Source organism: Tachysurus vachellii, chromosome 4 (genome assembly GCF_030014155.1).
Source record: "Tachysurus vachellii isolate PV-2020 chromosome 4, HZAU_Pvac_v1, whole genome shotgun sequence".
NCBI lineage: Eukaryota > Metazoa > Chordata > Actinopteri > Siluriformes > Bagridae > Tachysurus > Tachysurus vachellii.
Window position 1 is genome coordinate 3592409 of NC_083463.1, and position 27601 is coordinate 3620009.

Genomic DNA, 27601 nt, shown 5'->3' on the forward strand with positions numbered 1-27601 from the left:
GCATTTAAATCAACTATTTTCAAATTTGTAGGAAAAAAGTAAAATCACACATACCGTATGTGATATATTTTTAATGTATCTCAGTACGATCTGTGGTAATTTTGTGACATCTTTTTTTGTCTTTTTTGTCTATGACCTTATTTTATGACTACTATATCCTTTGCTTAAGATCAAGGAATTATTTGTTTCGACTCAATAAACAATGTGCTGAGCACAGACACTCAGTTGAGCACAGACTGTAACGACCGGAAACAGAGCGGACCCAAACGCAGGATAGCATAAATCAAAATAGGGTTTAATAACTGAAAACATGAAACAGGACGCAGACTAGACAGGACAAATCACAGTAGATGCCGCGCTGCACGAAGCAACGCGGCACAATTAAATACAAGACGACAATGACACAATAAGTATCAGGTGTGATGACAGGGAGGAGCAGACGAAGGCGGGGCAGACACGTGACGAGAAACATAAACAGATGCACGTGGCCAGAGTCCGGGCAGAGTCCTTACACAGACACTCAGTCGTTAGCCCATCATTGATGTCCATTGTTGGTGCCTTTTGACACCCATAGACAACACCTTCTACTACACATACAGTAGATAATAACAAAGACGATCTTTGGGTGTGAATACTCCCTGTCTGTCTCAGTAAACTCTGAAAAAAGCATTGCTACTTGAGCCACGATTCTATGTGGTACTTTTGTCATTATTTTTTCCTGATATCAGCTTGGAACTAGTCACAGACAGTGTAAACCGCAATTTTATTATCAAGCAAGTAGTTATAGAAATTAATGGTAAATGAGAATTCAGACTACAGCATCCAAAAACACTAATATATCTTACCAGTGGGTTTCCCAGGGGGTATGAATTCTGGCAGGAGGGCACACCCGAGGACTCTGCTGCTGAAACCATTCATTTGAGACATCAAACGTACATCATAGATTTTACTTTGTGACGTGCCACTCATGTCCAGAGCTTGATATGCTCGGTTGATGTTCCATCTAGATACACCCTCAAGCATGTACATCTGTGTGTGCAGAGCATTGCATCGCCACCCTAAAAGACAAAATGTTTCAAATTATTAAAATACTAATTGCATTTAGTAAATAACAAAAGTTTAGGAAAACAGGAAATCTTCAATGAGACAAATGCATATTGTTTTGAGAATAAGAATTCAACAGCATCATGTAATAATAAATGATTTATGCAAAAGATTTATTTATAAAACATGATAGTTTACCTGGAATAAAATTACACTGGTGGTGATGGAAGCTCTCCAGAGAAGAGGATCCTCTGCCACACCTCAGAACATCCAAGGCCTTGTCGCCCTTCTGTAACCCAGTGCTCAGTTTTGTGTAAAGCTGTACACCAGGTGGATCTTGGATGCATGGCAAGTGCTTTTGCTGTACCTCCCACACATGTGCCATGCTCTCTGGATTTATGAGACGCAAGCCTGTGGTGTCTGTCAGTTCCCACATTGAGTCCAGCAATCCTTGTATCATTGACCGCGTTTCTTCAACCCCACGAGTCCTCCTCCTGCAGTGTTTGGCCAGCTCACTGGAGGTGATGCTCGACAGAATTTGGGCTTCAGATGGAATATGGCCACCACATTTTTTTAAAAGCTCTGCCTTCTTTGCCTCTTTAAGCTGATGGATGTCATCCTTGTCCCACTCAAAAATGCAGCTGGACAACTTGGAGCAAAATGTGCCAAACAGTGGATGGTGCTCTGTTGTAAGACCTAAAGTGAAACGCCTCATGAAGTGAAAAATATCAAGTCTTACTTTGAATTTCCATGGTCGAAACCAGATGAGAACTGGGGTTACACCTGTACCAATGAGAAACAATGAGTGAATTTATGAAACTAAGCAATTAATTTATCACAATTTTAAAAAAAATTGTCACACACCTGTTTCATTGCAGCAATCTCTGTCAACATAAATCACTTCTGGCTCTGGCTCCCCAGCATCCATGTAGCGCTTGACTATACCTTGACACAGTTCATCTAGGCCAGCTCCCTCACTAGTGGTCAGGACACAATTCAAAACTTGGCCAAACTCGTTTCCAATATTGGTCATCCATGTAGCTGTGTCTGCAATGCCACCAGCAAGTTTTTTGGTAATCTATATGAGCACAAATAACACAAACATCCATCAGGTATAAATAATATTTGTAATGTATACATACACACACATGTATGTATATATATGTAGAGGTAATGACACCCTTCAGCTCATCCAGATGACCAAGGATCTCATTTGCATGAATGGTTTCAAACCACTATATATATATATATATATATATATATATATATATATATATATATATATATATATATATATATATATATATATACGTATATATATATATCTGTGTGTGTTTGTGTATGCGTATATGAGTGTGTATTTACCTTCTTTGTTGAATCAAGCTTCAGGATTCTACCATATGTAGAGGTAATGACACCCTTCAGCTCATCCAGATGACCAAGGATCTCATTTGCATGAATGGTTTCAAACCACTGTGCCAGGGGTAGGGGACAAAAAGGTGGTGGCCGCTGATAAACTGCTTCAGACTGGATAAGGGCACATCGCTTTTTGTAAAGTTCACAGTCTGACAGGTATTCTACAGTTCGTCTTGCCCACTCCTCACTGTGAATTTCTTGTAGGGACTGCTGCAAGTAACTTGAGCTGTTTCCGGCAGACCTTGACTTCAACAAAGTCACACACTTTCTATCAAGGGCAAGCTGAGTGGTGAGGACAGCCGGGAATTTGTTTCTGTGGGAAGGATCTAGTTGTTTAAGCATCTCCATACTCCAAGGGCAAATGGGAATCCTACACTTGCTACAGCGAGGGTAGTCTGCTCCAATGAGATAATACCTGGAGTCAATATCAATGACTTCCCTCACTTTTGTGTAAACTCCAGAATGATGCATTTTCATATTGCACTCATTACATTTTAGAGGGATGCCCCACATCCGCATTGGTGCCCACAGAAACATTCGCTGCCTGAAATAGCTACCTGGATCAGGAGGTGAAGTTGTAGGCTTGCAAGGGCTTGGTGGATAAAACCAATTCTGTGAAAATTGCTGCTTTAGCTGTCCTGTGCTGTCATAAAGACACTGTGCTATCCACTTCTGATCTGCTGGTTTAATAACTCTACAGAATTGCTTGGGGAGAAAACTCACCCAATTCACTTCTGGAGGCTTCAGGTTCATGTCTGTTGAGGATGATGTGTGGGGAGCACTTTGTAAAGTTTCTTGTCGCTCTTGGGTGAAACTGGCCTTTTGAATGCCAGCAGCAACCGATGTATGTTCTTGAGCAGCTACAGGATAATTTTCAAATGACTCTCTGAGTGAAGCTGTAGGTGGCACCACAGTTGCCCTGCCTTGTTCTGCAACACTGGTGAAAAGGTGGTCATTTTCAGTGTGCTGAAGCAGTCCAACTGCACCCCAGACTTTTGTGCCACACTGGTCACAACTCTCTTCAGTATGGTAGTCTAAGAGATGGCCAGAGAAATAGTCCGCCTCAATGCTTTTGCTGCACAAAGCACAACTGACTATATGTGCACTTGCCTGAGAGTTGGTTTGAGATGCTGGCTGAGCTGTTGTGATGGTTTGAGCGGCTGATATTGGGCGAGCTGTTGTGCTGGTATGAGCGGCTGATGTTGGGCGAGCTGTTGTGCTGGTATGAGCGGCTGATGTTGGGCGAGCTGTTGTGCTGGTTTGAGCGGCTGATGTTGGGCAAGCTGTTGTGCTGGTATGAGGGGCTGATGCTGGCCGTGCTGTTGTGCTGGTATGAGGGGCTGATGCTGGCCGAGCTGTTGTGCTGGTATGAGGGGCTGGGCGAGCTGTTGTGCTGGTTTGAGAGGCTGTTTGATTTAGCTGACTCCTGGTCTGCTCTGCTGACTGGAAAAAGTTGTTTTAGCCATGGGTTGCAGTGAATTTTCAAGAAAAATAATTTATTCAATTGATAATATACATAATGTTTATTTTGATACAAAGTATAAAATATTGGAAGAAATATAATAATATTCATAATGCCAATAGCCACCAGTGCAGGTAAAATAATCATGTTTATCATTACCTACCTTGTGGTAACCACATTTGCAAATTATACTTTTCCCAAAGATGTTGTGACTTGTTGTCTTGTTGTGTAATGGACAGTTACTGATAGAATGCAACACATCCTTCCACCTCTTCACCCCTGGCTTCTTGCCTGTTGTGAAGTGGTACTTCCCTTGGGCATACTTGCACATGATGTCATGCCAATAAGCATCTGGTTTACCAGTCTTAGTCATGTCTGCAAATATCAAGCAACAGGATACATTTCAGACAAATTGGGCTCTTTTTAAGGTTTGTTTAGTTTGGCAACCTAGCTATATAGAATAAAAGATGAATGCCCCCAACATGACGAATGAACACAGTAAGTCTAAGGACAATAAAAAACGTACAAGGGGTAAAAACTTACATAAACATAATCAATTATGTGTTATATCATTATTATAACACATAAACAGTCACACAAACAATTGTAATCAGTAGTACATATGGTGTAATGCTTTTTTTCCAGTTACAGCCGAGTATTTCCTCCATTTTTGGGTTCATCAGGGGAAAAAAGGGCGCAAAATAACAGCAAAGATTTCACACTGTATATTATTTATTATTGATATAATCAATGCATCGTATAAAAAAATTATGTATAAGTTAAAGCAGTAAATCGTGCACGAAAGCATTGCAAACATATCTATATAAATGGTCGTCGCGACTTTTTTCCAGTTACAGCCGAGTATTTCCTCCATTTTTGGGTTCATCAGGGGAAAAAAGGGCGCAAAATAACAGCAAAGATTTCACACTGTATATTATTTATTATTGATATAATCAATGCATCATATAAAAAAATTATGTATAAGTTAAAGCAGTAAATCGTGCACGAAAGCATTGCAAACATATCTATATAAATGGTCGTCGCGACTTTTTTCCAGTTACAGCCGAGTATTTCCTCCATTTTTGGGTTCATCAGGGGAAAAAAGGGCGCAAAATAACAGCAAAGATTTCACACTGTATATTATTTATTATTGATATAATCAATGCATCATATAAAAAAATTATGTATAAGTTAAAGCAGTAAATCGTGCACGAAAGCATTGCAAACATATCTATATAAATGGTCGTCGCAACTTTTTTCCAGTTACAGCCGAGTATTTCCTCCATTTTTGGGTTCATCAGGGGAAAAAAGGGCGCAAAATAACAGCAAAGATTTCACACTGTATATTATTTATTATTGATATAATCAATGCATCGTATAAAAAAATTATGTATAAGTTAAAGCAGTAAATCGTGCACGAAAGCATTGCAAACATATCTATATAAATGGTCGTCGCGACTTTTTTCCAGTTACAGCCGAGTATTTCCTCCATTTTTGGGTTCATCAGGGGAAAAAAGGGCGCAAAATAACAGCAAAGATTTCACACTGTATATTATTTATTATTGATATAATCAATGCATCATATAAAAAAATTATGTATAAGTTAAAGCAGTAAATCGTGCACGAAAGCATTGCAAACATATCTATATAAATGGTCGTCGCGACTTTTTTCCAGTTACAGCCGAGTATTTCCTCCATTTTTGGGTTCATCAGGGGAAAAAAGGGCGCAAAATAACAGCAAAGATTTCACACTGTATATTATTTATTATTGATATAATCAATGCATCATATAAAAAAATTATGTATAAGTTAAAGCAGTAAATCGTGCACGAAAGCATTGCAAACATATCTATATAAATGGTCGTCGCGACCAAAACAGCTTACGTATCTAATATAAATGTGAGTATTATCAAAGTTAGCCAAATCAACGACCGAACTCACCTGCACGTTGCCGAAAGGTCAAAAACTTGAATCTTGACTTGAAAAAGGGGAATCTTGACTTGTAAAAGGGGAATCTTGACTTGAAAAAGCAGGAGTAATACTTGTGACTATATATTACAAGAGTAAATATATATATATCAGGATCGTGAACTGATGAATTGATTTTGTCCCGCCCCAACCCCCTGTTCAGCCAATGACTGTTTTGTCCCGCCCCCAACCCTCTGCTTCGGCCAATGACTGTTTTGTCCCGCCCCATATCCCCTTCGGCCAATGAATGTTTTGTTCCGCCCCCAGGCCCGCTGCTTCAGCCAATGACAGTTTTGCCCCGTTCGGAATTGTTAGGACTTGGCGTTAGGAAGTGTTAGGACCTGTTAGGACCTATGTTCGGAATCGTTTGAAGTGTGTTAGGACCTGGTTAGGACCTGGTTAGGACCTGATTTGTAGTCCATCCACCGCAGGCTGCGGCCACCTCGTCGTGCCGAAAACAGACGCTAAGAAAATCATGTTTTTTTTTTTTTTTTAAAACGTAGCTCTGCAAGCTTACTTACTTTATCAAATGGGCTTAAGAAGTGGGTCTTGTTCAGAACACCAAGATCCAAAGCCACTGCAAAGTTCACTGGTGCTTCATAACAAGCATCTGCGTCCAACCAGCAGGGAAATATGGCCTAACTTAGCGGAAGCTGCAGACCCAGGGCTAGCTTATCACACCCGACTCTAGCACGGATGGAGTGAAAGCGTGTGAATTTCTTGGGGTCCGGTAACACTCATCCCGAAGGCATGGCAGGACGGCTAAAGGAACCAATTGCCGAAACCCGGGATCGAACCAGGGACCTTTAGATCTTCAGTCTAACGCTCTCCCAACTGAGCTATTTCGGCATGCGGGCGTAAGCGTGTGAGTTTCTTGGGGTCCGGTAACTCTTTTTCCCAAGATTCATACGTCCAAGGCATGGCTGCCACAACCTTTGTAAAGCCTTTGTCTTGCCAAGACCCCACAATGCATTGCAAAGTTCATTGGTGCTCCATAGCCTTATGTTGCGAAAGCTGCAGACCCAGGGCTAGCTTATCACACCCCACTCTAGCATGGATTGAGGGAAGAGGTAAAAAGCTTAATCAGTGCCTTGAGACGTTTTGCTGGGAGTGTGCGGGCCTGGAGCTGTTGGCTGGGGACCTGGCACAATGATGAAGAACCCTGAGACTAAGGTGCTAGCACTGATGGGTGATGACCTGGCAGAGAGGATGTATAACTCAGCGACTGTGATGTTGGAGCTGATGGGCGATGACCAGGTGGAGCAAATGACCATCCCTCAGATGACGGTGCTGGTGCTGATGGGTGTTGACCCTGCTGATTTGAATATCCAGGCCAGTTAAACTACACAGGATCATGCTTGACAGCAGGCCGGAAAGAAGTTTCACATGCCACACGAGTCAGGCTGGTGCCAGGTGAAGCTACATCTGCATGTGATACCACAGTCTCAGTTCTAGCATGTTTGCGGTGGCGAATTACTGCCTCATCCTCAACATTTTCAGGCACCTGGAACTCAATGACAGCATGTCCATGTTCCACATGTGCTGTTGGGAACCCTCTAGGGTTTGGCAGTGAAGGCTTTGCCACACTGATCTGCTGGGGAAGCTCCACTCCTTGCAGCAAAGTGTCCCGGTCAGTTCTCTTTTGCCGGTCAAGCAGCCTGACAAAACAAATCCATTTTAGAATAAAACAATTGCACACAATTTATTTAATTACATTTTTTTTTAAAGTAAATAAATAGATGATTTTCTCAGTACAATAAACTTGTAGTTCAGTACATATATATGTATATAAATATAGATATATATTCTGAATAATTATTCTAAATATTAATGCAGAAAATGACAATCACATACTAAGTTTTTTATTTTTGTTTTCACAAACATACAACGTTTGCCAATTTTCAAATAAAAATTCAGTTATAATAAAATAATATAAAGGTGCAATTGCAGTTACATCCTGTCATATTGATATACTTACACTTATACAACGTCTCGTACAGAGCCTCCTGAAATTTAAATGAAATCTCAAATCCCTCTGCATTAGCATTTTTGTACAGCCACGAACCTTTGTCCCATAAACAATCGTACTCAGTAGGACATGTAGTGAAATGTTGTTGTTGTTTTTTTTTCAATTACAACCGATTGTAGTGACTAAGACTACGTTTCGGCCAATGGCTGTTTTGTCCCGCCCCAATCCCCTGCTTCGGCCAATGACTGTTTTGTCCCGCCCCAACCCCCTGCTTCGGCCAGTGACTGTTTTTCCCCGGTCGGAACTGTTAGGTCTTGCCGTTCGGAATTGTTAGGACTTGTTAGGACCTAGGTTAGGAATTGTTTGAAATCTCGGCCACCTCGTCGTGCAGAAAATACACCCAAAGCACGCTAAGAAAATCATGGGTTTTTTTTAAATGTAGCTCTGCGGCATACTTACTTTACCAAATGGGCTTTAGAAAGGCCTTGTTCAGAACACCAAGATCCAAAGCCACAGTGCATTGCAAAGTTCATTGGTGCTCCATAGCCTTATGTTGGCGGAGCTCATGTGAACTAACAAGCATCTGTGTCCAACCAGCAGGGAAATACTGCCTAACGTTGTGAAAGCTGCAGACCCAGGGCTAGCTTATCACACCCCACTCTAGCACGGAATGAGGGAACAGGTAGGAAGCTTAATCGGTGCCTTGAAAAGGTTTGCTGGCAGCGGTGGGATTTGAACCCACGCCCCCGAAGAGACTGGAGCCTTAATCCAGCGCCTTAGACCGCTCGGCCACGCTACCTGCACCCCAACCCACGGCTAGATATTCACACCGCATTCTAGCACGGACCAAGCGGAACGCATAAGGCCTGCAACAAATGATGGTGTTGAGGTAAAGAGGAGGTCAGCGACGAGGATGGGATTCGAACCCACGCGTGCAGAGCACAATGGATTAGCAGTCCATCGCCTTAACCTCTCGGCCACCTCGTCGTGCCGAAAACAGACGCTAAGAAAATCATGTTTTTTTTTTTTTTTAAAACGTAGCTCTGCAAGCTTACTTACTTTATCAAATGGGCTTAAGAAGTGGGTCTTGTTCAGAACACCAAGATCCAAAGCCACTGCAAAGTTCACTGGTGCTTCATAACAAGCATCTGCGTCCAACCAGCAGGGAAATATGGCCTAACTTAGCGGAAGCTGCAGACCCAGGGCTAGCTTATCACACCCGACTCTAGCACGGATGGAGTGAAAGCGTGTGAATTTCTTGGGGTCCGGTAACACTCATCCCGAAGGCATGGCAGGACGGCTAAAGGAACCAATTGCCGAAACCCGGGATCGAACCAGGGACCTTTAGATCTTCAGTCTAACGCTCTCCCAACTGAGCTATTTCGGCATGCGGGCGTAAGCGTGTGAGTTTCTTGGGGTCCGGTAACTCTTTTTCCCAAGATTCATACGTCCAAGGCATGGCTGCCACAACCTTTGTAAAGCCTTTGTCTTGCCAAGACCCCACAATGCATTGCAAAGTTCATTGGTGCTCCATAGCCTTATGTTGCGAAAGCTGCAGACCCAGGGCTAGCTTATCACACCCCACTCTAGCATGGATTGAGGGAAGAGGTAAAAAGCTTAATCAGTGCCTTGAGACGTTTTGCTGGGAGTGTGCGGGCCTGGAGCTGTTGGCTGGGGACCTGGCACAATGATGAAGAACCCTGAGACTAAGGTGCTAGCACTGATGGGTGATGACCTGGCAGAGAGGATGTATAACTCAGCGACTGTGATGTTGGAGCTGATGGGCGATGACCAGGTGGAGCAAATGACCATCCCTCAGATGACGGTGCTGGTGCTGATGGGTGTTGACCCTGCTGATTTGAATATCCAGGCCAGTTAAACTACACAGGATCATGCTTGACAGCAGGCCGGAAAGAAGTTTCACATGCCACACGAGTCAGGCTGGTGCCAGGTGAAGCTACATCTGCATGTGATACCACAGTCTCAGTTCTAGCATGTTTGCGGTGGCGAATTACTGCCTCATCCTCAACATTTTCAGGCACCTGGAACTCAATGACAGCATGTCCATGTTCCACATGTGCTGTTGGGAACCCTCTAGGGTTTGGCAGTGAAGGCTTTGCCACACTGATCTGCTGGGGAAGCTCCACTCCTTGCAGCAAAGTGTCCCGGTCAGTTCTCTTTTGCCGGTCAAGCAGCCTGACAAAACAAATCCATTTTAGAATAAAACAATTGCACACAATTTATTTAATTACATTTTTTTTTAAAGTAAATAAATAGATGATTTTCTCAGTACAATAAACTTGTAGTTCAGTACATATATATGTATATAAATATAGATATATATTCTGAATAATTATTCTAAATATTAATGCAGAAAATGACAATCACATACTAAGTTTTTTATTTTTGTTTTCACAAACATACAACGTTTGCCAATTTTCAAATAAAAATTCAGTTATAATAAAATAATATAAAGGTGCAATTGCAGTTACATCCTGTCATATTGATATACTTACACTTATACAACGTCTCGTACAGAGCCTCCTGAAATTTAAATGAAATCTCAAATCCCTCTGCATTAGCATTTTTGTACAGCCACGAACCTTTGTCCCATAAACAATCGTACTCAGTAGGACATGTAGTGAAATGTTGTTGTTGTTTTTTTTTCAATTACAACCGATTGTAGTGACTAAGACTACGTTTCGGCCAATGGCTGTTTTGTCCCGCCCCAATCCCCTGCTTCGGCCAATGACTGTTTTGTCCCGCCCCAACCCCCTGCTTCGGCCAGTGACTGTTTTTCCCCGGTCGGAACTGTTAGGTCTTGCCGTTCGGAATTGTTAGGACTTGTTAGGACCTAGGTTAGGAATTGTTTGAAATCTCGGCCACCTCGTCGTGCAGAAAATACACCCAAAGCACGCTAAGAAAATCATGGGTTTTTTTTAAATGTAGCTCTGCGGCATACTTACTTTACCAAATGGGCTTTAGAAAGGCCTTGTTCAGAACACCAAGATCCAAAGCCACAGTGCATTGCAAAGTTCATTGGTGCTCCATAGCCTTATGTTGGCGGAGCTCATGTGAACTAACAAGCATCTGTGTCCAACCAGCAGGGAAATACTGCCTAACGTTGTGAAAGCTGCAGACCCAGGGCTAGCTTATCACACCCCACTCTAGCACGGAATGAGGGAACAGGTAGGAAGCTTAATCGGTGCCTTGAAAAGGTTTGCTGGCAGCGGTGGGATTTGAACCCACGCCCCCGAAGAGACTGGAGCCTTAATCCAGCGCCTTAGACCGCTCGGCCACGCTACCTGCACCCCAACCCACGGCTAGATATTCACACCGCATTCTAGCACGGACCAAGCGGAACGCATAAGGCCTGCAACAAATGATGGTGTTGAGGTAAAGAGGAGGTCAGCGACGAGGATGGGATTCGAACCCACGCGTGCAGAGCACAATGGATTAGCAGTCCATCGCCTTAACCTCTCGGCCACCTCGTCGTGCCGAAAACAGACGCTAAGAAAATCATGTTTTTTTTTTTTTTTAAAACGTAGCTCTGCAAGCTTACTTACTTTATCAAATGGGCTTAAGAAGTGGGTCTTGTTCAGAACACCAAGATCCAAAGCCACTGCAAAGTTCACTGGTGCTTCATAACAAGCATCTGCGTCCAACCAGCAGGGAAATATGGCCTAACTTAGCGGAAGCTGCAGACCCAGGGCTAGCTTATCACACCCGACTCTAGCACGGATGGAGTGAAAGCGTGTGAATTTCTTGGGGTCCGGTAACACTCATCCCGAAGGCATGGCAGGACGGCTAAAGGAACCAATTGCCGAAACCCGGGATCGAACCAGGGACCTTTAGATCTTCAGTCTAACGCTCTCCCAACTGAGCTATTTCGGCATGCGGGCGTAAGCGTGTGAGTTTCTTGGGGTCCGGTAACTCTTTTTCCCAAGATTCATACGTCCAAGGCATGGCTGCCACAACCTTTGTAAAGCCTTTGTCTTGCCAAGACCCCACAATGCATTGCAAAGTTCATTGGTGCTCCATAGCCTTATGTTGCGAAAGCTGCAGACCCAGGGCTAGCTTATCACACCCCACTCTAGCATGGATTGAGGGAAGAGGTAAAAAGCTTAATCAGTGCCTTGAGACGTTTTGCTGGGAGTGTGCGGGCCTGGAGCTGTTGGCTGGGGACCTGGCACAATGATGAAGAACCCTGAGACTAAGGTGCTAGCACTGATGGGTGATGACCTGGCAGAGAGGATGTATAACTCAGCGACTGTGATGTTGGAGCTGATGGGCGATGACCAGGTGGAGCAAATGACCATCCCTCAGATGACGGTGCTGGTGCTGATGGGTGTTGACCCTGCTGATTTGAATATCCAGGCCAGTTAAACTACACAGGATCATGCTTGACAGCAGGCCGGAAAGAAGTTTCACATGCCACACGAGTCAGGCTGGTGCCAGGTGAAGCTACATCTGCATGTGATACCACAGTCTCAGTTCTAGCATGTTTGCGGTGGCGAATTACTGCCTCATCCTCAACATTTTCAGGCACCTGGAACTCAATGACAGCATGTCCATGTTCCACATGTGCTGTTGGGAACCCTCTAGGGTTTGGCAGTGAAGGCTTTGCCACACTGATCTGCTGGGGAAGCTCCACTCCTTGCAGCAAAGTGTCCCGGTCAGTTCTCTTTTGCCGGTCAAGCAGCCTGACAAAACAAATCCATTTTAGAATAAAACAATTGCACACAATTTATTTAATTACATTTTTTTTTAAAGTAAATAAATAGATGATTTTCTCAGTACAATAAACTTGTAGTTCAGTACATATATATGTATATAAATATAGATATATATTCTGAATAATTATTCTAAATATTAATGCAGAAAATGACAATCACATACTAAGTTTTTTATTTTTGTTTTCACAAACATACAACGTTTGCCAATTTTCAAATAAAAATTCAGTTATAATAAAATAATATAAAGGTGCAATTGCAGTTACATCCTGTCATATTGATATACTTACACTTATACAACGTCTCGTACAGAGCCTCCTGAAATTTAAATGAAATCTCAAATCCCTCTGCATTAGCATTTTTGTACAGCCACGAACCTTTGTCCCATAAACAATCGTACTCAGTAGGACATGTAGTGAAATGTTGTTGTTGTTTTTTTTTCAATTACAACCGATTGTAGTGACTAAGACTACGTTTCGGCCAATGGCTGTTTTGTCCCGCCCCAATCCCCTGCTTCGGCCAATGACTGTTTTGTCCCGCCCCAACCCCCTGCTTCGGCCAGTGACTGTTTTTCCCCGGTCGGAACTGTTAGGTCTTGCCGTTCGGAATTGTTAGGACTTGTTAGGACCTAGGTTAGGAATTGTTTGAAATCTCGGCCACCTCGTCGTGCAGAAAATACACCCAAAGCACGCTAAGAAAATCATGGGTTTTTTTTAAATGTAGCTCTGCGGCATACTTACTTTACCAAATGGGCTTTAGAAAGGCCTTGTTCAGAACACCAAGATCCAAAGCCACAGTGCATTGCAAAGTTCATTGGTGCTCCATAGCCTTATGTTGGCGGAGCTCATGTGAACTAACAAGCATCTGTGTCCAACCAGCAGGGAAATACTGCCTAACGTTGTGAAAGCTGCAGACCCAGGGCTAGCTTATCACACCCCACTCTAGCACGGAATGAGGGAACAGGTAGGAAGCTTAATCGGTGCCTTGAAAAGGTTTGCTGGCAGCGGTGGGATTTGAACCCACGCCCCCGAAGAGACTGGAGCCTTAATCCAGCGCCTTAGACCGCTCGGCCACGCTACCTGCACCCCAACCCACGGCTAGATATTCACACCGCATTCTAGCACGGACCAAGCGGAACGCATAAGGCCTGCAACAAATGATGGTGTTGAGGTAAAGAGGAGGTCAGCGACGAGGATGGGATTCGAACCCACGCGTGCAGAGCACAATGGATTAGCAGTCCATCGCCTTAACCTCTCGGCCACCTCGTCGTGCCGAAAACAGACGCTAAGAAAATCATGTTTTTTTTTTTTTTTAAAACGTAGCTCTGCAAGCTTACTTACTTTATCAAATGGGCTTAAGAAGTGGGTCTTGTTCAGAACACCAAGATCCAAAGCCACTGCAAAGTTCACTGGTGCTTCATAACAAGCATCTGCGTCCAACCAGCAGGGAAATATGGCCTAACTTAGCGGAAGCTGCAGACCCAGGGCTAGCTTATCACACCCGACTCTAGCACGGATGGAGTGAAAGCGTGTGAATTTCTTGGGGTCCGGTAACACTCATCCCGAAGGCATGGCAGGACGGCTAAAGGAACCAATTGCCGAAACCCGGGATCGAACCAGGGACCTTTAGATCTTCAGTCTAACGCTCTCCCAACTGAGCTATTTCGGCATGCGGGCGTAAGCGTGTGAGTTTCTTGGGGTCCGGTAACTCTTTTTCCCAAGATTCATACGTCCAAGGCATGGCTGCCACAACCTTTGTAAAGCCTTTGTCTTGCCAAGACCCCACAATGCATTGCAAAGTTCATTGGTGCTCCATAGCCTTATGTTGCGAAAGCTGCAGACCCAGGGCTAGCTTATCACACCCCACTCTAGCATGGATTGAGGGAAGAGGTAAAAAGCTTAATCAGTGCCTTGAGACGTTTTGCTGGGAGTGTGCGGGCCTGGAGCTGTTGGCTGGGGACCTGGCACAATGATGAAGAACCCTGAGACTAAGGTGCTAGCACTGATGGGTGATGACCTGGCAGAGAGGATGTATAACTCAGCGACTGTGATGTTGGAGCTGATGGGCGATGACCAGGTGGAGCAAATGACCATCCCTCAGATGACGGTGCTGGTGCTGATGGGTGTTGACCCTGCTGATTTGAATATCCAGGCCAGTTAAACTACACAGGATCATGCTTGACAGCAGGCCGGAAAGAAGTTTCACATGCCACACGAGTCAGGCTGGTGCCAGGTGAAGCTACATCTGCATGTGATACCACAGTCTCAGTTCTAGCATGTTTGCGGTGGCGAATTACTGCCTCATCCTCAACATTTTCAGGCACCTGGAACTCAATGACAGCATGTCCATGTTCCACATGTGCTGTTGGGAACCCTCTAGGGTTTGGCAGTGAAGGCTTTGCCACACTGATCTGCTGGGGAAGCTCCACTCCTTGCAGCAAAGTGTCCCGGTCAGTTCTCTTTTGCCGGTCAAGCAGCCTGACAAAACAAATCCATTTTAGAATAAAACAATTGCACACAATTTATTTAATTACATTTTTTTTTAAAGTAAATAAATAGATGATTTTCTCAGTACAATAAACTTGTAGTTCAGTACATATATATGTATATAAATATAGATATATATTCTGAATAATTATTCTAAATATTAATGCAGAAAATGACAATCACATACTAAGTTTTTTATTTTTGTTTTCACAAACATACAACGTTTGCCAATTTTCAAATAAAAATTCAGTTATAATAAAATAATATAAAGGTGCAATTGCAGTTACATCCTGTCATATTGATATACTTACACTTATACAACGTCTCGTACAGAGCCTCCTGAAATTTAAATGAAATCTCAAATCCCTCTGCATTAGCATTTTTGTACAGCCACGAACCTTTGTCCCATAAACAATCGTACTCAGTAGGACATGTAGTGAAATGTTGTTGTTGTTTTTTTTTCAATTACAACCGATTGTAGTGACTAAGACTACGTTTCGGCCAATGGCTGTTTTGTCCCGCCCCAATCCCCTGCTTCGGCCAATGACTGTTTTGTCCCGCCCCAACCCCCTGCTTCGGCCAGTGACTGTTTTTCCCCGGTCGGAACTGTTAGGTCTTGCCGTTCGGAATTGTTAGGACTTGTTAGGACCTAGGTTAGGAATTGTTTGAAATCTCGGCCACCTCGTCGTGCAGAAAATACACCCAAAGCACGCTAAGAAAATCATGGGTTTTTTTTAAATGTAGCTCTGCGGCATACTTACTTTACCAAATGGGCTTTAGAAAGGCCTTGTTCAGAACACCAAGATCCAAAGCCACAGTGCATTGCAAAGTTCATTGGTGCTCCATAGCCTTATGTTGGCGGAGCTCATGTGAACTAACAAGCATCTGTGTCCAACCAGCAGGGAAATACTGCCTAACGTTGTGAAAGCTGCAGACCCAGGGCTAGCTTATCACACCCCACTCTAGCACGGAATGAGGGAACAGGTAGGAAGCTTAATCGGTGCCTTGAAAAGGTTTGCTGGCAGCGGTGGGATTTGAACCCACGCCCCCGAAGAGACTGGAGCCTTAATCCAGCGCCTTAGACCGCTCGGCCACGCTACCTGCACCCCAACCCACGGCTAGATATTCACACCGCATTCTAGCACGGACCAAGCGGAACGCATAAGGCCTGCAACAAATGATGGTGTTGAGGTAAAGAGGAGGTCAGCGACGAGGATGGGATTCGAACCCACGCGTGCAGAGCACAATGGATTAGCAGTCCATCGCCTTAACCTCTCGGCCACCTCGTCGTGCCGAAAACAGACGCTAAGAAAATCATGTTTTTTTTTTTTTTTAAAACGTAGCTCTGCAAGCTTACTTACTTTATCAAATGGGCTTAAGAAGTGGGTCTTGTTCAGAACACCAAGATCCAAAGCCACTGCAAAGTTCACTGGTGCTTCATAACAAGCATCTGCGTCCAACCAGCAGGGAAATATGGCCTAACTTAGCGGAAGCTGCAGACCCAGGGCTAGCTTATCACACCCGACTCTAGCACGGATGGAGTGAAAGCGTGTGAATTTCTTGGGGTCCGGTAACACTCATCCCGAAGGCATGGCAGGACGGCTAAAGGAACCAATTGCCGAAACCCGGGATCGAACCAGGGACCTTTAGATCTTCAGTCTAACGCTCTCCCAACTGAGCTATTTCGGCATGCGGGCGTAAGCGTGTGAGTTTCTTGGGGTCCGGTAACTCTTTTTCCCAAGATTCATACGTCCAAGGCATGGCTGCCACAACCTTTGTAAAGCCTTTGTCTTGCCAAGACCCCACAATGCATTGCAAAGTTCATTGGTGCTCCATAGCCTTATGTTGCGAAAGCTGCAGACCCAGGGCTAGCTTATCACACCCCACTCTAGCATGGATTGAGGGAAGAGGTAAAAAGCTTAATCAGTGCCTTGAGACGTTTTGCTGGGAGTGTGCGGGCCTGGAGCTGTTGGCTGGGGACCTGGCACAATGATGAAGAACCCTGAGACTAAGGTGCTAGCACTGATGGGTGATGACCTGGCAGAGAGGATGTATAACTCAGCGACTGTGATGTTGGAGCTGATGGGCGATGACCAGGTGGAGCAAATGACCATCCCTCAGATGACGGTGCTGGTGCTGATGGGTGTTGACCCTGCTGATTTGAATATCCAGGCCAGTTAAACTACACAGGATCATGCTTGACAGCAGGCCGGAAAGAAGTTTCACATGCCACACGAGTCAGGCTGGTGCCAGGTGAAGCTACATCTGCATGTGATACCACAGTCTCAGTTCTAGCATGTTTGCGTTGGCGAATTACTGCCTCATCCTCAACATTTTCAGGCACCTGGAACTCAATGACAGCATGTCCATGTTCCACATGTGCTGTTGGGAACCCTCTAGGGTTTGGCAGTGAAGGCTTTGCCACACTGATCTGCTGGGGAAGCTCCACTCCTTGCAGCAAAGTGTCCCGGTCAGTTCTCTTTTGCCGGTCAAGCAGCCTGACAAAACAAATCCATTTTAGAATAAAACAATTGCACACAATTTATTTAATTACATTTTTTTTTAAAGTAAATAAATAGATGATTTTCTCAGTACAATAAACTTGTAGTTCAGTACATATATATGTATATAAATATAGATATATATTCTGAATAATTATTCTAAATATTAATGCAGAAAATGACAATCACATACTAAGTTTTTTATTTTTGTTTTCACAAACATACAACGTTTGCCAATTTTCAAATAAAAATTCAGTTATAATAAAATAATATAAAGGTGCAATTGCAGTTACATCCTGTCATATTGATATACTTACACTTATACAACGTCTCGTACAGAGCCTCCTGAAATTTAAATGAAATCTCAAATCCCTCTGCATTAGCATTTTTGTACAGCCACGAACCTTTGTCCCATAAACAATCGTACTCAGTAGGACATGTAGTGAAATGTTGTTGTTGTTTTTTTTTCAATTACAACCGATTGTAGTGACTAAGACTACGTTTCGGCCAATGGCTGTTTTGTCCCGCCCCAATCCCCTGCTTCGGCCAATGACTGTTTTGTCCCGCCCCAACCCCCTGCTTCGGCCAGTGACTGTTTTTCCCCGGTCGGAACTGTTAGGTCTTGCCGTTCGGAATTGTTAGGACTTGTTAGGACCTAGGTTAGGAATTGTTTGAAATCTCGGCCACCTCGTCGTGCAGAAAATACACCCAAAGCACGCTAAGAAAATCATGGGTTTTTTTTAAATGTAGCTCTGCGGCATACTTACTTTACCAAATGGGCTTTAGAAAGGCCTTGTTCAGAACACCAAGATCCAAAGCCACAGTGCATTGCAAAGTTCATTGGTGCTCCATAGCCTTATGTTGGCGGAGCTCATGTGAACTAACAAGCATCTGTGTCCAACCAGCAGGGAAATACTGCCTAACGTTGTGAAAGCTGCAGACCCAGGGCTAGCTTATCACACCCCACTCTAGCACGGAATGAGGGAACAGGTAGGAAGCTTAATCGGTGCCTTGAAAAGGTTTGCTGGCAGCGGTGGGATTTGAACCCACGCCCCCGAAGAGACTGGAGCCTTAATCCAGCGCCTTAGACCGCTCGGCCACGCTACCTGCACCCCAACCCACGGCTAGATATTCACACCGCATTCTAGCACGGACCAAGCGGAACGCATAAGGCCTGCAACAAATGATGGTGTTGAGGTAAAGAGGAGGTCAGCGACGAGGATGGGATTCGAACCCACGCGTGCAGAGCACAATGGATTAGCAGTCCATCGCCTTAACCTCTCGGCCACCTCGTCGTGCCGAAAACAGACGCTAAGAAAATCATGTTTTTTTTTTTTTTAAAACGTAGCTCTGCAAGCTTACTTACTTTATCAAATGGGCTTAAGAAGTGGGTCTTGTTCAGAACACCAAGATCCAAAGCCACTGCAAAGTTCACTGGTGCTTCATAACAAGCATCTGCGTCCAACCAGCAGGGAAATATGGCCTAACTTAGCGGAAGCTGCAGACCCAGGGCTAGCTTATCACACCCGACTCTAGCACGGATGGAGTGAAAGCGTGTGAATTTCTTGGGGTCCGGTAACACTCATCCCGAAGGCATGGCAGGACGGCTAAAGGAACCAATTGCCGAAACCCGGGATCGAACCAGGGACCTTTAGATCTTCAGTCTAACGCTCTCCCAACTGAGCTATTTCGGCATGCGGGCGTAAGCGTGTGAGTTTCTTGGGGTCCGGTAACTCTTTTTCCCAAGATTCATACGTCCAAGGCATGGCTGCCACAACCTTTGTAAAGCCTTTGTCTTGCCAAGACCCCACAATGCATTGCAAAGTTCATTGGTGCTCCATAGCCTTATGTTGCGAAAGCTGCAGACCCAGGGCTAGCTTATCACACCCCACTCTAGCATGGATTGAGGGAACAGGTAAAAAGCTTAATCAGTGCCTTGAGACGTTTTGCTGGGAGTGTGCGGGCCTGGAGCTGTTGGCTGGGGACCTGGCACAATGATGAAGAACCCTGAGACTAAGGTGCTAGCACTGATGGGTGATGACCTGGCAGAGAGGATGTATAACTCAGCGACTGTGATGTTGGAGCTGATGGGCGATGACCAGGTGGAGCAAATGACCATCCCTCAGATGACGGTGCTGGTGCTGATGGGTGTTGACCCTGCTGATTTGAATATCCAGGCCAGTTAAACTACACAGGATCATGCTTGACAGCAGGCCGGAAAGAAGTTTCACATGCCACACGAGTCAGGCTGGTGCCAGGTGAAGCTACATCTGCATGTGATACCACAGTCTCAGTTCTAGCATGTTTGCGTTGGCGAATTACTGCCTCATCCTCAACATTTTCAGGCACCTGGAACTCAATGACAGCATGTCCATGTTCCACATGTGCTGTTGGGAACCCTCTAGGGTTTGGCAGTGAAGGCTTTGCCACACTGATCTGCTGGGGAAGCTCCACTCCTTGCAGCAAAGTGTCCCGGTCAGTTCTCTTTTGCCGGTCAAGCAGCCTGACAAAACAAATCCATTTTAGAATAAAACAATTGCACACAATTTATTTAATTACATTTTTTTTTAAAGTAAATAAATAGATGATTTTCTCAGTACAATAAACTTGTAGTTCAGTACATATATATGTATATAAATATAGATATATATTCTGAATAATTATTCTAAATATTAATGCAGAAAATGACAATCACATACTAAGTTTTTTATTTTTGTTTTCACAAACATACAACGTTTGCCAATTTTCAAATAAAAATTCAGTTATAATAAAATAATATAAAGGTGCAATTGCAGTTACATCCTGTCATATTGATATACTTACACTTATACAACGTCTCGTACAGAGCCTCCTGAAATTTAAATGAAATCTCAAATCCCTCTGCATTAGCATTTTTGTACAGCCACGAACCTTTGTCCCATAAACAATCGTACTCAGTAGGACATGTAGTGAAATGTTGTTGTTGTTTTTTTTTCAATTACAACCGATTGTAGTGACTAAGACTACGTTTCGGCCAATGGCTGTTTTGTCCCGCCCCAATCCCCTGCTTCGGCCAATGACTGTTTTGTCCCGCCCCAACCCCCTGCTTCGGCCAGTGACTGTTTTTCCCCGGTCGGAACTGTTAGGTCTTGCCGTTCGGAATTGTTAGGACTTGTTAGGACCTAGGTTAGGAATTGTTTGAAATCTCGGCCACCTCGTCGTGCAGAAAATACACCCAAAGCACGCTAAGAAAATCATGGGTTTTTTTTAAATGTAGCTCTGCGGCATACTTACTTTACCAAATGGGCTTTAGAAAGGCCTTGTTCAGAACACCAAGATCCAAAGCCACAGTGCATTGCAAAGTTCATTGGTGCTCCATAGCCTTATGTTGGCGGAGCTCATGTGAACTAACAAGCATCTGTGTCCAACCAGCAGGGAAATACTGCCTAACGTTGTGAAAGCTGCAGACCCAGGGCTAGCTTATCACACCCCACTCTAGCACGGAATGAGGGAACAGGTAGGAAGCTTAATCGGTGCCTTGAAAAGGTTTGCTGGCAGCGGTGGGATTTGAACCCACGCCCCCGAAGAGACTGGAGCCTTAATCCAGCGCCTTAGACCGCTCGGCCACGCTACCTGCACCCCAACCCACGGCTAGATATTCACACCGCATTCTAGCACGGACCAAGCGGAACGCATAAGGCCTGCAACAAATGATGGTGTTGAGGTAAAGAGGAGGTCAGCGACGAGGATGGGATTCGAACCCACGCGTGCAGAGCACAATGGATTAGCAGTCCATCGCCTTAACCTCTCGGCCACCTCGTCGTGCCGAAAACAGACGCTAAGAAAATCATGTTTTTTTTTTTTTTAAAACGTAGCTCTGCAAGCTTACTTACTTTATCAAATGGGCTTAAGAAGTGGGTCTTGTTCAGAACACCAAGATCCAAAGCCACTGCAAAGTTCACTGGTGCTTCATAACAAGCATCTGCGTCCAACCAGCAGGGAAATATGGCCTAACTTAGCGGAAGCTGCAGACCCAGGGCTAGCTTATCACACCCGACTCTAGCACGGATGGAGTGAAAGCGTGTGAATTTCTTGGGGTCCGGTAACACTCATCCCGAAGGCATGGCAGGACGGCTAAAGGAACCAATTGCCGAAACCCGGGATCGAACCAGGGACCTTTAGATCTTCAGTCTAACGCTCTCCCAACTGAGCTATTTCAGCATGCGGGCATAAGCGTGTGAGTTTCTTGGGGTCCGGTAACTCTTTTTCCCAAGATTCATACGTCCAAGGCATGGCTGCCACAACCTTTGTAAAGCCTTTGTCTTGCCAAGACCCCACAATGCATTGCAAAGTTCATTGGTGCTCCATAGCCTTATGTTGCGAAAGCTGCAGACCCAGGGCTAGCTTATCACACCCCACTCTAGCATGGATTGAGGGAAGAGGTAAAAAGCTTAATCAGTGCCTTGAGACGTTTTGCTGGGAGTGTGCGGGCCTGGAGCTGTTGGCTGGGGACCTGGCACAATGATGAAGAACCCTGAGACTAAGGTGCTAGCACTGATGGGTGATGACCTGGCAGAGAGGATGTATAACTCAGCGACTGTGATGTTGGAGCTGATGGGCGATGACCAGGTGGAGCAAATGACCATCCCTCAGATGACGGTGCTGGTGCTGATGGGTGTTGACCCTGCTGATTTGAATATCCAGGCCAGTTAAACTACACAGGATCATGCTTGACAGCAGGCCGGAAAGAAGTTTCACATGCCACACGAGTCAGGCTGGTGCCAGGTGAAGCTACATCTGCATGTGATACCACAGTCTCAGTTCTAGCATGTTTGCGTTGGCGAATTACTTCCTCATCCTCAACATTTTCAGGCACCTGGAACTCAATGACAGCATGTCCATGTTCCACATGTGCTGTTGGGAACCCTCTAGGGTTTGGCAGTGAAGGCTTTGCCACACTGATCTGCTGGGGAAGCTCCACTCCTTGCAGCAAAGTGTCCCGGTCAGTTCTCTTTTGCCGGTCAAGCAGCCTGACAAAACAAATCCATTTTAGAATAAAACAATTGCACACAATTTATTTAATTACTTTTTTTTTAAAGTAAATAAATAGATGATTTTCTCAGTACAATAAACTTGTAGTTCAGTACATATATATGTATATAAATATAGATATATATTCTGAATAATTATTCTAAATATTAATGCAGAAAATGACAATCACATACTAAGTTTTTTATTTTTGTTTTCACAAACATACAACGTTTGCCAATTTTCAAATAAAAATTCAGTTATAATAAAATAATATAAAGGTGCAATTGCAGTTACATCCTGTCATATTGATATACTTACACTTATACAACGTCTCGTACAGAGCCTCCTGAAATTTAAATGAAATCTCAAATCCCTCTGCATTAGCATTTTTGTACAGCCACGAACCTTTGTCCCATAAACAATCGTACTCAGTAGGACATGTAGTGAAATGTTGTTGTTGTTTTTTTTTCAATTACAACCGATTGTAGTGACTAAGACTACGTTTCGGCCAATGGCTGTTTTGTCCCGCCCCAATCCCCTGCTTCGGCCAATGACTGTTTTGTCCCGCCCCAACCCCCTGCTTCGGCCAGTGACTGTTTTTCCCCGGTCGGAACTGTTAGGTCTTGCCGTTCGGAATTGTTAGGACTTGTTAGGACCTAGGTTAGGAATTGTTTGAAATCTCGGCCACCTCGTCGTGCAGAAAATACACCCAAAGCACGCTAAGAAAATCATGGGTTTTTTTTAAATGTAGCTCTGCGGCATACTTACTTTACCAAATGGGCTTTAGAAAGGCCTTGTTCAGAACACCAAGATCCAAAGCCACAGTGCATTGCAAAGTTCATTGGTGCTCCATAGCCTTATGTTGGCGGAGCTCATGTGAACTAACAAGCATCTGTGTCCAACCAGCAGGGAAATACTGCCTAACGTTGTGAAAGCTGCAGACCCAGGGCTAGCTTATCACACCCCACTCTAGCACGGAATGAGGGAACAGGTAGGAAGCTTAATCGGTGCCTTGAAAAGGTTTGTTGGCAGCGGTGGGATTTGAACCCACGCCCCCGAAGAGACTGGAGCCTTAATCCAGCGCCTTAGACCGCTCGGCCATGCTACCTGCACCCCAACCCACGGCTAGATATTCACACCGCATTCTAGCACGGACCAAGCGGAACGCATAAGGCCTGCAACAAATGATGGTGTTGAGGTAAAGAGGAGGTCAGCGACGAGGATGGGATTCGAACCCACGCGTGCAGAGCACAAAAGATTAGCAGTCCATCGCCTTAACCTCTCGGCCACCTCGTCGTGCCGAAAACAGACGCTAAGAAAATCATGTTTTTTTTTTTTTTAAAACGTAGCTCTGCAAGCTTACTTACTTTATCAAATGGGCTTAAGAAGTGGGTCTTGTTCAGAACACCAAGATCCAAAGCCACTGCAAAGTTCACTGGTGCTTCATAACAAGCATCTGCGTCCAACCAGCAGGGAAATATGGCCTAACTTAGCGGAAGCTGCAGACCCAGGGCTAGCTTATCACACCCGACTCTAGCACGGATGGAGTGAAAGCGTGTGAATTTCTTGGGGTCCGGTAACACTCATCCCGAAGGCATGGCAGGACGGCTAAAGGAACCAATTGCCGAAACCCGGGATCGAACCAGGGACCTTTAGATCTTCAGTCTAACGCTCTCCCAACTGAGCTATTTCGGCATGCGGGCGTAAGCGTGTGAGTTTCTTGGGGTCCGGTAACTCTTTTTCCCAAGATTCATACGTCCAAGGCATGGCTGCCACAACCTTTGTAAAGCCTTTGTCTTGCCAAGACCCCACAATGCATTGCAAAGTTCATTGGTGCTCCATAGCCTTATGTTGCGAAAGCTGCAGACCCAGGGCTAGCTTATCACACCCCACTCTAGCATGGATTGAGGGAAGAGGTAAAAAGCTTAATCAGTGCCTTGAGACGTTTTGCTGGGAGTGTGCGGGCCTGGAGCTGTTGGCTGGGGACCTGGCACAATGATGAAGAACCCTGAGACTAAGGTGCTAGCACTGATGGGTGATGACCTGGCAGAGAGGATGTATAACTCAGCGACTGTGATGTTGGAGCTGATGGGCGATGACCAGGTGGAGCAAATGACCATCCCTCAGATGACGGTGCTGGTGCTGATGGGTGTTGACCCTGCTGATTTGAATATCCAGGCCAGTTAAACTACACAGGATCATGCTTGACAGCAGGCCGGAAAGAAGTTTCACATGCCACACGAGTCAGGCTGGTGCCAGGTGAAGCTACATCTGCATGTGATACCACAGTCTCAGTTCTAGCATGTTTGCGGTGGCGAATTACTGCCTCATCCTCAACATTTTCAGGCACCTGGAACTCAATGACAGCATGTCCATGTTCCACATGTGCTGTTGGGAACCCTCTAGGGTTTGGCAGTGAAGGCTTTGCCACACTGATCTGCTGGGGAAGCTCCACTCCTTGCAGCAAAGTGTCCCGGTCAGTTCTCTTTTGCCGGTCAAGCAGCCTGACAAAACAAATCCATTTTAGAATAAAACAATTGCACACAATTTATTTAATTACATTTTTTTTTAAAGTAAATAAATAGATGATTTTCTCAGTACAATAAACTTGTAGTTCAGTACATATATATGTATATAAATATAGATATATATTCTGAATAATTATTCTAAATATTAATGCAGAAAATGACAATCACATACTAAGTTTTTTATTTTTGTTTTCACAAACATACAACGTTTGCCAATTTTCAAATAAAAATTCAGTTATAATAAAATAATATAAAGGTGCAATTGCAGTTACATCCTGTCATATTGATATACTTACACTTATACAACGTCTCGTACAGAGCCTCCTGAAATTTAAATGAAATCTCAAATCCCTCTGCATTAGCATTTTTGTACAGCCACGAACCTTTGTCCCATAAACAATCGTACTCAGTAGGACATGTAGTGAAATGTTGTTGTTGTTTTTTTTTCAATTACAACCGATTGTAGTGACTAAGACTACGTTTCGGCCAATGGCTGTTTTGTCCCGCCCCAATCCCCTGCTTCGGCCAATGACTGTTTTGTCCCGCCCCAACCCCCTGCTTCGGCCAGTGACTGTTTTTCCCCGGTCGGAACTGTTAGGTCTTGCCGTTCGGAATTGTTAGGACTTGTTAGGACCTAGGTTAGGAATTGTTTGAAATCTCGGCCACCTCGTCGTGCAGAAAATACACCCAAAGCACGCTAAGAAAATCATGGGTTTTTTTTAAATGTAGCTCTGCGGCATACTTACTTTACCAAATGGGCTTTAGAAAGGCCTTGTTCAGAACACCAAGATCCAAAGCCACAGTGCATTGCAAAGTTCATTGGTGCTCCATAGCCTTATGTTGGCGGAGCTCATGTGAACTAACAAGCATCTGTGTCCAACCAGCAGGGAAATACTGCCTAACGTTGTGAAAGCTGCAGACCCAGGGCTAGCTTATCACACCCCACTCTAGCACGGAATGAGGGAACAGGTAGGAAGCTTAATCGGTGCCTTGAAAAGGTTTGCTGGCAGCGGTGGGATTTGAACCCACGCCCCCGAAGAGACTGGAGCCTTAATCCAGCACCTTAGACCGCTCGGCCACGCTACCTGCACCCCAACCCACGGCTAGATATTCACACCGCATTCTAGCACGGACCAAGCGGAACGCATAAGGCCTGCAACAAATGATGGTGTTGAGGTAAAGAGGAGGTCAGCGACGAGGATGGGATTCGAACCCACGCGTGCAGAGCACAATAGATTAGCAGTCCATCGCCTTAACCTCTCGGCCACCTCGTCGTGCCGAAAACAGACGCTAAGAAAATCATGTTTTTTTTTTTTTTAAAACGTAGCTCTGCAAGCTTACTTACTTTATCAAATGGGCTTAAGAAGTGGGTCTTGTTCAGAACACCAAGATCCAAAGCCACTGCAAAGTTCACTGGTGCTTCATAACAAGCATCTGCGTCCAACCAGCAGGGAAATATGGCCTAACTTAGCGGAAGCTGCAGACCCAGGGCTAGCTTATCACACCCGACTCTAGCACGGATGGAGTGAAAGCGTGTGAATTTCTTGGGGTCCGGTAACACTCATCCCGAAGGCATGGCAGGACGGCTAAAGGAACCAATTGCCGAAACCCGGGATCGAACCAGGGACCTTTAGATCTTCAGTCTAACGCTCTCCCAACTGAGCTATTTCGGCATGCGGGCGTAAGCGTGTGAGTTTCTTGGGGTCCGGTAACTCTTTTTCCCAAGATTCATACGTCCAAGGCATGGCTGCCACAACCTTTGTAAAGCCTTTGTCTTGCCAAGACCCCACAATGCATTGCAAAGTTCATTGGTGCTCCATAGCCTTATGTTGCGAAAGCTGCAGACCCAGGGCTAGCTTACCACACCCCACTCTAGCATGGATTGAGGGAAGAGGTAAAAAGCTTAATCAGTGCCTTGAGACGTTTTGCTGGGAGTGTGCGGGCCTGGAGCTGTTGGCTGGGGACCTGGCACAATGATGAAGAACCCTGAGACTAAGGTGCTAGCACTGATGGGTGATGACCTGGCAGAGAGGATGTATAACTCAGCGACTGTGATGTTGGAGCTGATGGGCGATGACCAGGTGGAGCAAATGACCATCCCTCAGATGACGGTGCTGGTGCTGATGGGTGTTGACCCTGCTGATTTGAATATCCAGGCCAGTTAAACTACACAGGATCATGCTTGACAGCAGGCCGGAAAGAAGTTTCACATGCCACACGAGTCAGGCTGGTGCCAGGTGAAGCTACATCTGCATGTGATACCACAGTCTCAGTTCTAGCATGTTTGCGGTGGCGAATTACTGCCTCATCCTCAACATTTTCAGGCACCTGGAACTCAATGACAGCATGTCCATGTTCCACATGTGCTGTTGGGAACCCTCTAGGGTTTGGCAGTGAAGGCTTTGCCACACTGATCTGCTGGGGAAGCTCCACTCCTTGCAGCAAAGTGTCCCGGTCAGTTCTCTTTTGCCGGTCAAGCAGCCT

General features: G+C 44.9%; 25 non-coding genes across 25 annotated transcripts; all 25 read right to left on the reverse strand.

Moving 5' to 3' along the window:
* Positions 1 to 6666: 6666 nt before the first annotated feature.
* On the reverse strand, positions 6667 to 6739 carry trnaf-gaa (transfer RNA phenylalanine (anticodon GAA)). The gene has a single exon. It is a non-coding gene; the product is annotated as a tRNA-Phe (tRNA).
* A 1837-nt stretch (positions 6740 to 8576) lies between these two features.
* On the reverse strand, positions 8577 to 8658 carry trnal-aag (transfer RNA leucine (anticodon AAG)). The gene has a single exon. It is a non-coding gene; the product is annotated as a tRNA-Leu (tRNA).
* Positions 8659 to 8764: 106 nt separating this feature from the next.
* Positions 8765 to 8846, reverse strand: trnas-gcu (transfer RNA serine (anticodon GCU)). The gene has a single exon. It is a non-coding gene; the product is annotated as a tRNA-Ser (tRNA).
* A 327-nt stretch (positions 8847 to 9173) lies between these two features.
* Positions 9174 to 9246, reverse strand: trnaf-gaa (transfer RNA phenylalanine (anticodon GAA)). Its single transcript has one exon. It is a non-coding gene; the product is annotated as a tRNA-Phe (tRNA).
* A 1837-nt stretch (positions 9247 to 11083) lies between these two features.
* On the reverse strand, positions 11084 to 11165 carry trnal-aag (transfer RNA leucine (anticodon AAG)). The gene has a single exon. It is a non-coding gene; the product is annotated as a tRNA-Leu (tRNA).
* Positions 11166 to 11271: 106 nt separating this feature from the next.
* On the reverse strand, positions 11272 to 11353 carry trnas-gcu (transfer RNA serine (anticodon GCU)). Its single transcript has one exon. It is a non-coding gene; the product is annotated as a tRNA-Ser (tRNA).
* A 327-nt stretch (positions 11354 to 11680) lies between these two features.
* trnaf-gaa (transfer RNA phenylalanine (anticodon GAA)) lies at positions 11681 to 11753 on the reverse strand. Its single transcript has one exon. It is a non-coding gene; the product is annotated as a tRNA-Phe (tRNA).
* Positions 11754 to 13590: 1837 nt separating this feature from the next.
* trnal-aag (transfer RNA leucine (anticodon AAG)) lies at positions 13591 to 13672 on the reverse strand. The gene has a single exon. It is a non-coding gene; the product is annotated as a tRNA-Leu (tRNA).
* A 106-nt stretch (positions 13673 to 13778) lies between these two features.
* trnas-gcu (transfer RNA serine (anticodon GCU)) lies at positions 13779 to 13860 on the reverse strand. The gene has a single exon. It is a non-coding gene; the product is annotated as a tRNA-Ser (tRNA).
* A 327-nt stretch (positions 13861 to 14187) lies between these two features.
* Positions 14188 to 14260, reverse strand: trnaf-gaa (transfer RNA phenylalanine (anticodon GAA)). Its single transcript has one exon. It is a non-coding gene; the product is annotated as a tRNA-Phe (tRNA).
* Positions 14261 to 16097: 1837 nt separating this feature from the next.
* Positions 16098 to 16179, reverse strand: trnal-aag (transfer RNA leucine (anticodon AAG)). The gene has a single exon. It is a non-coding gene; the product is annotated as a tRNA-Leu (tRNA).
* Positions 16180 to 16285: 106 nt separating this feature from the next.
* Positions 16286 to 16367, reverse strand: trnas-gcu (transfer RNA serine (anticodon GCU)). Its single transcript has one exon. It is a non-coding gene; the product is annotated as a tRNA-Ser (tRNA).
* Positions 16368 to 16694: 327 nt separating this feature from the next.
* On the reverse strand, positions 16695 to 16767 carry trnaf-gaa (transfer RNA phenylalanine (anticodon GAA)). The gene has a single exon. It is a non-coding gene; the product is annotated as a tRNA-Phe (tRNA).
* Positions 16768 to 18604: 1837 nt separating this feature from the next.
* trnal-aag (transfer RNA leucine (anticodon AAG)) lies at positions 18605 to 18686 on the reverse strand. The gene has a single exon. It is a non-coding gene; the product is annotated as a tRNA-Leu (tRNA).
* A 106-nt stretch (positions 18687 to 18792) lies between these two features.
* On the reverse strand, positions 18793 to 18874 carry trnas-gcu (transfer RNA serine (anticodon GCU)). Its single transcript has one exon. It is a non-coding gene; the product is annotated as a tRNA-Ser (tRNA).
* A 326-nt stretch (positions 18875 to 19200) lies between these two features.
* On the reverse strand, positions 19201 to 19273 carry trnaf-gaa (transfer RNA phenylalanine (anticodon GAA)). Its single transcript has one exon. It is a non-coding gene; the product is annotated as a tRNA-Phe (tRNA).
* Positions 19274 to 21110: 1837 nt separating this feature from the next.
* Positions 21111 to 21192, reverse strand: trnal-aag (transfer RNA leucine (anticodon AAG)). The gene has a single exon. It is a non-coding gene; the product is annotated as a tRNA-Leu (tRNA).
* A 106-nt stretch (positions 21193 to 21298) lies between these two features.
* Positions 21299 to 21380, reverse strand: trnas-gcu (transfer RNA serine (anticodon GCU)). Its single transcript has one exon. It is a non-coding gene; the product is annotated as a tRNA-Ser (tRNA).
* A 326-nt stretch (positions 21381 to 21706) lies between these two features.
* Positions 21707 to 21779, reverse strand: trnaf-gaa (transfer RNA phenylalanine (anticodon GAA)). The gene has a single exon. It is a non-coding gene; the product is annotated as a tRNA-Phe (tRNA).
* Positions 21780 to 23615: 1836 nt separating this feature from the next.
* On the reverse strand, positions 23616 to 23697 carry trnal-aag (transfer RNA leucine (anticodon AAG)). The gene has a single exon. It is a non-coding gene; the product is annotated as a tRNA-Leu (tRNA).
* Positions 23698 to 23803: 106 nt separating this feature from the next.
* trnas-gcu (transfer RNA serine (anticodon GCU)) lies at positions 23804 to 23885 on the reverse strand. The gene has a single exon. It is a non-coding gene; the product is annotated as a tRNA-Ser (tRNA).
* Positions 23886 to 24211: 326 nt separating this feature from the next.
* On the reverse strand, positions 24212 to 24284 carry trnaf-gaa (transfer RNA phenylalanine (anticodon GAA)). Its single transcript has one exon. It is a non-coding gene; the product is annotated as a tRNA-Phe (tRNA).
* A 1837-nt stretch (positions 24285 to 26121) lies between these two features.
* Positions 26122 to 26203, reverse strand: trnal-aag (transfer RNA leucine (anticodon AAG)). The gene has a single exon. It is a non-coding gene; the product is annotated as a tRNA-Leu (tRNA).
* Positions 26204 to 26309: 106 nt separating this feature from the next.
* Positions 26310 to 26391, reverse strand: trnas-gcu (transfer RNA serine (anticodon GCU)). Its single transcript has one exon. It is a non-coding gene; the product is annotated as a tRNA-Ser (tRNA).
* Positions 26392 to 26717: 326 nt separating this feature from the next.
* Positions 26718 to 26790, reverse strand: trnaf-gaa (transfer RNA phenylalanine (anticodon GAA)). The gene has a single exon. It is a non-coding gene; the product is annotated as a tRNA-Phe (tRNA).
* Positions 26791 to 27601: the final 811 nt, after the last annotated feature.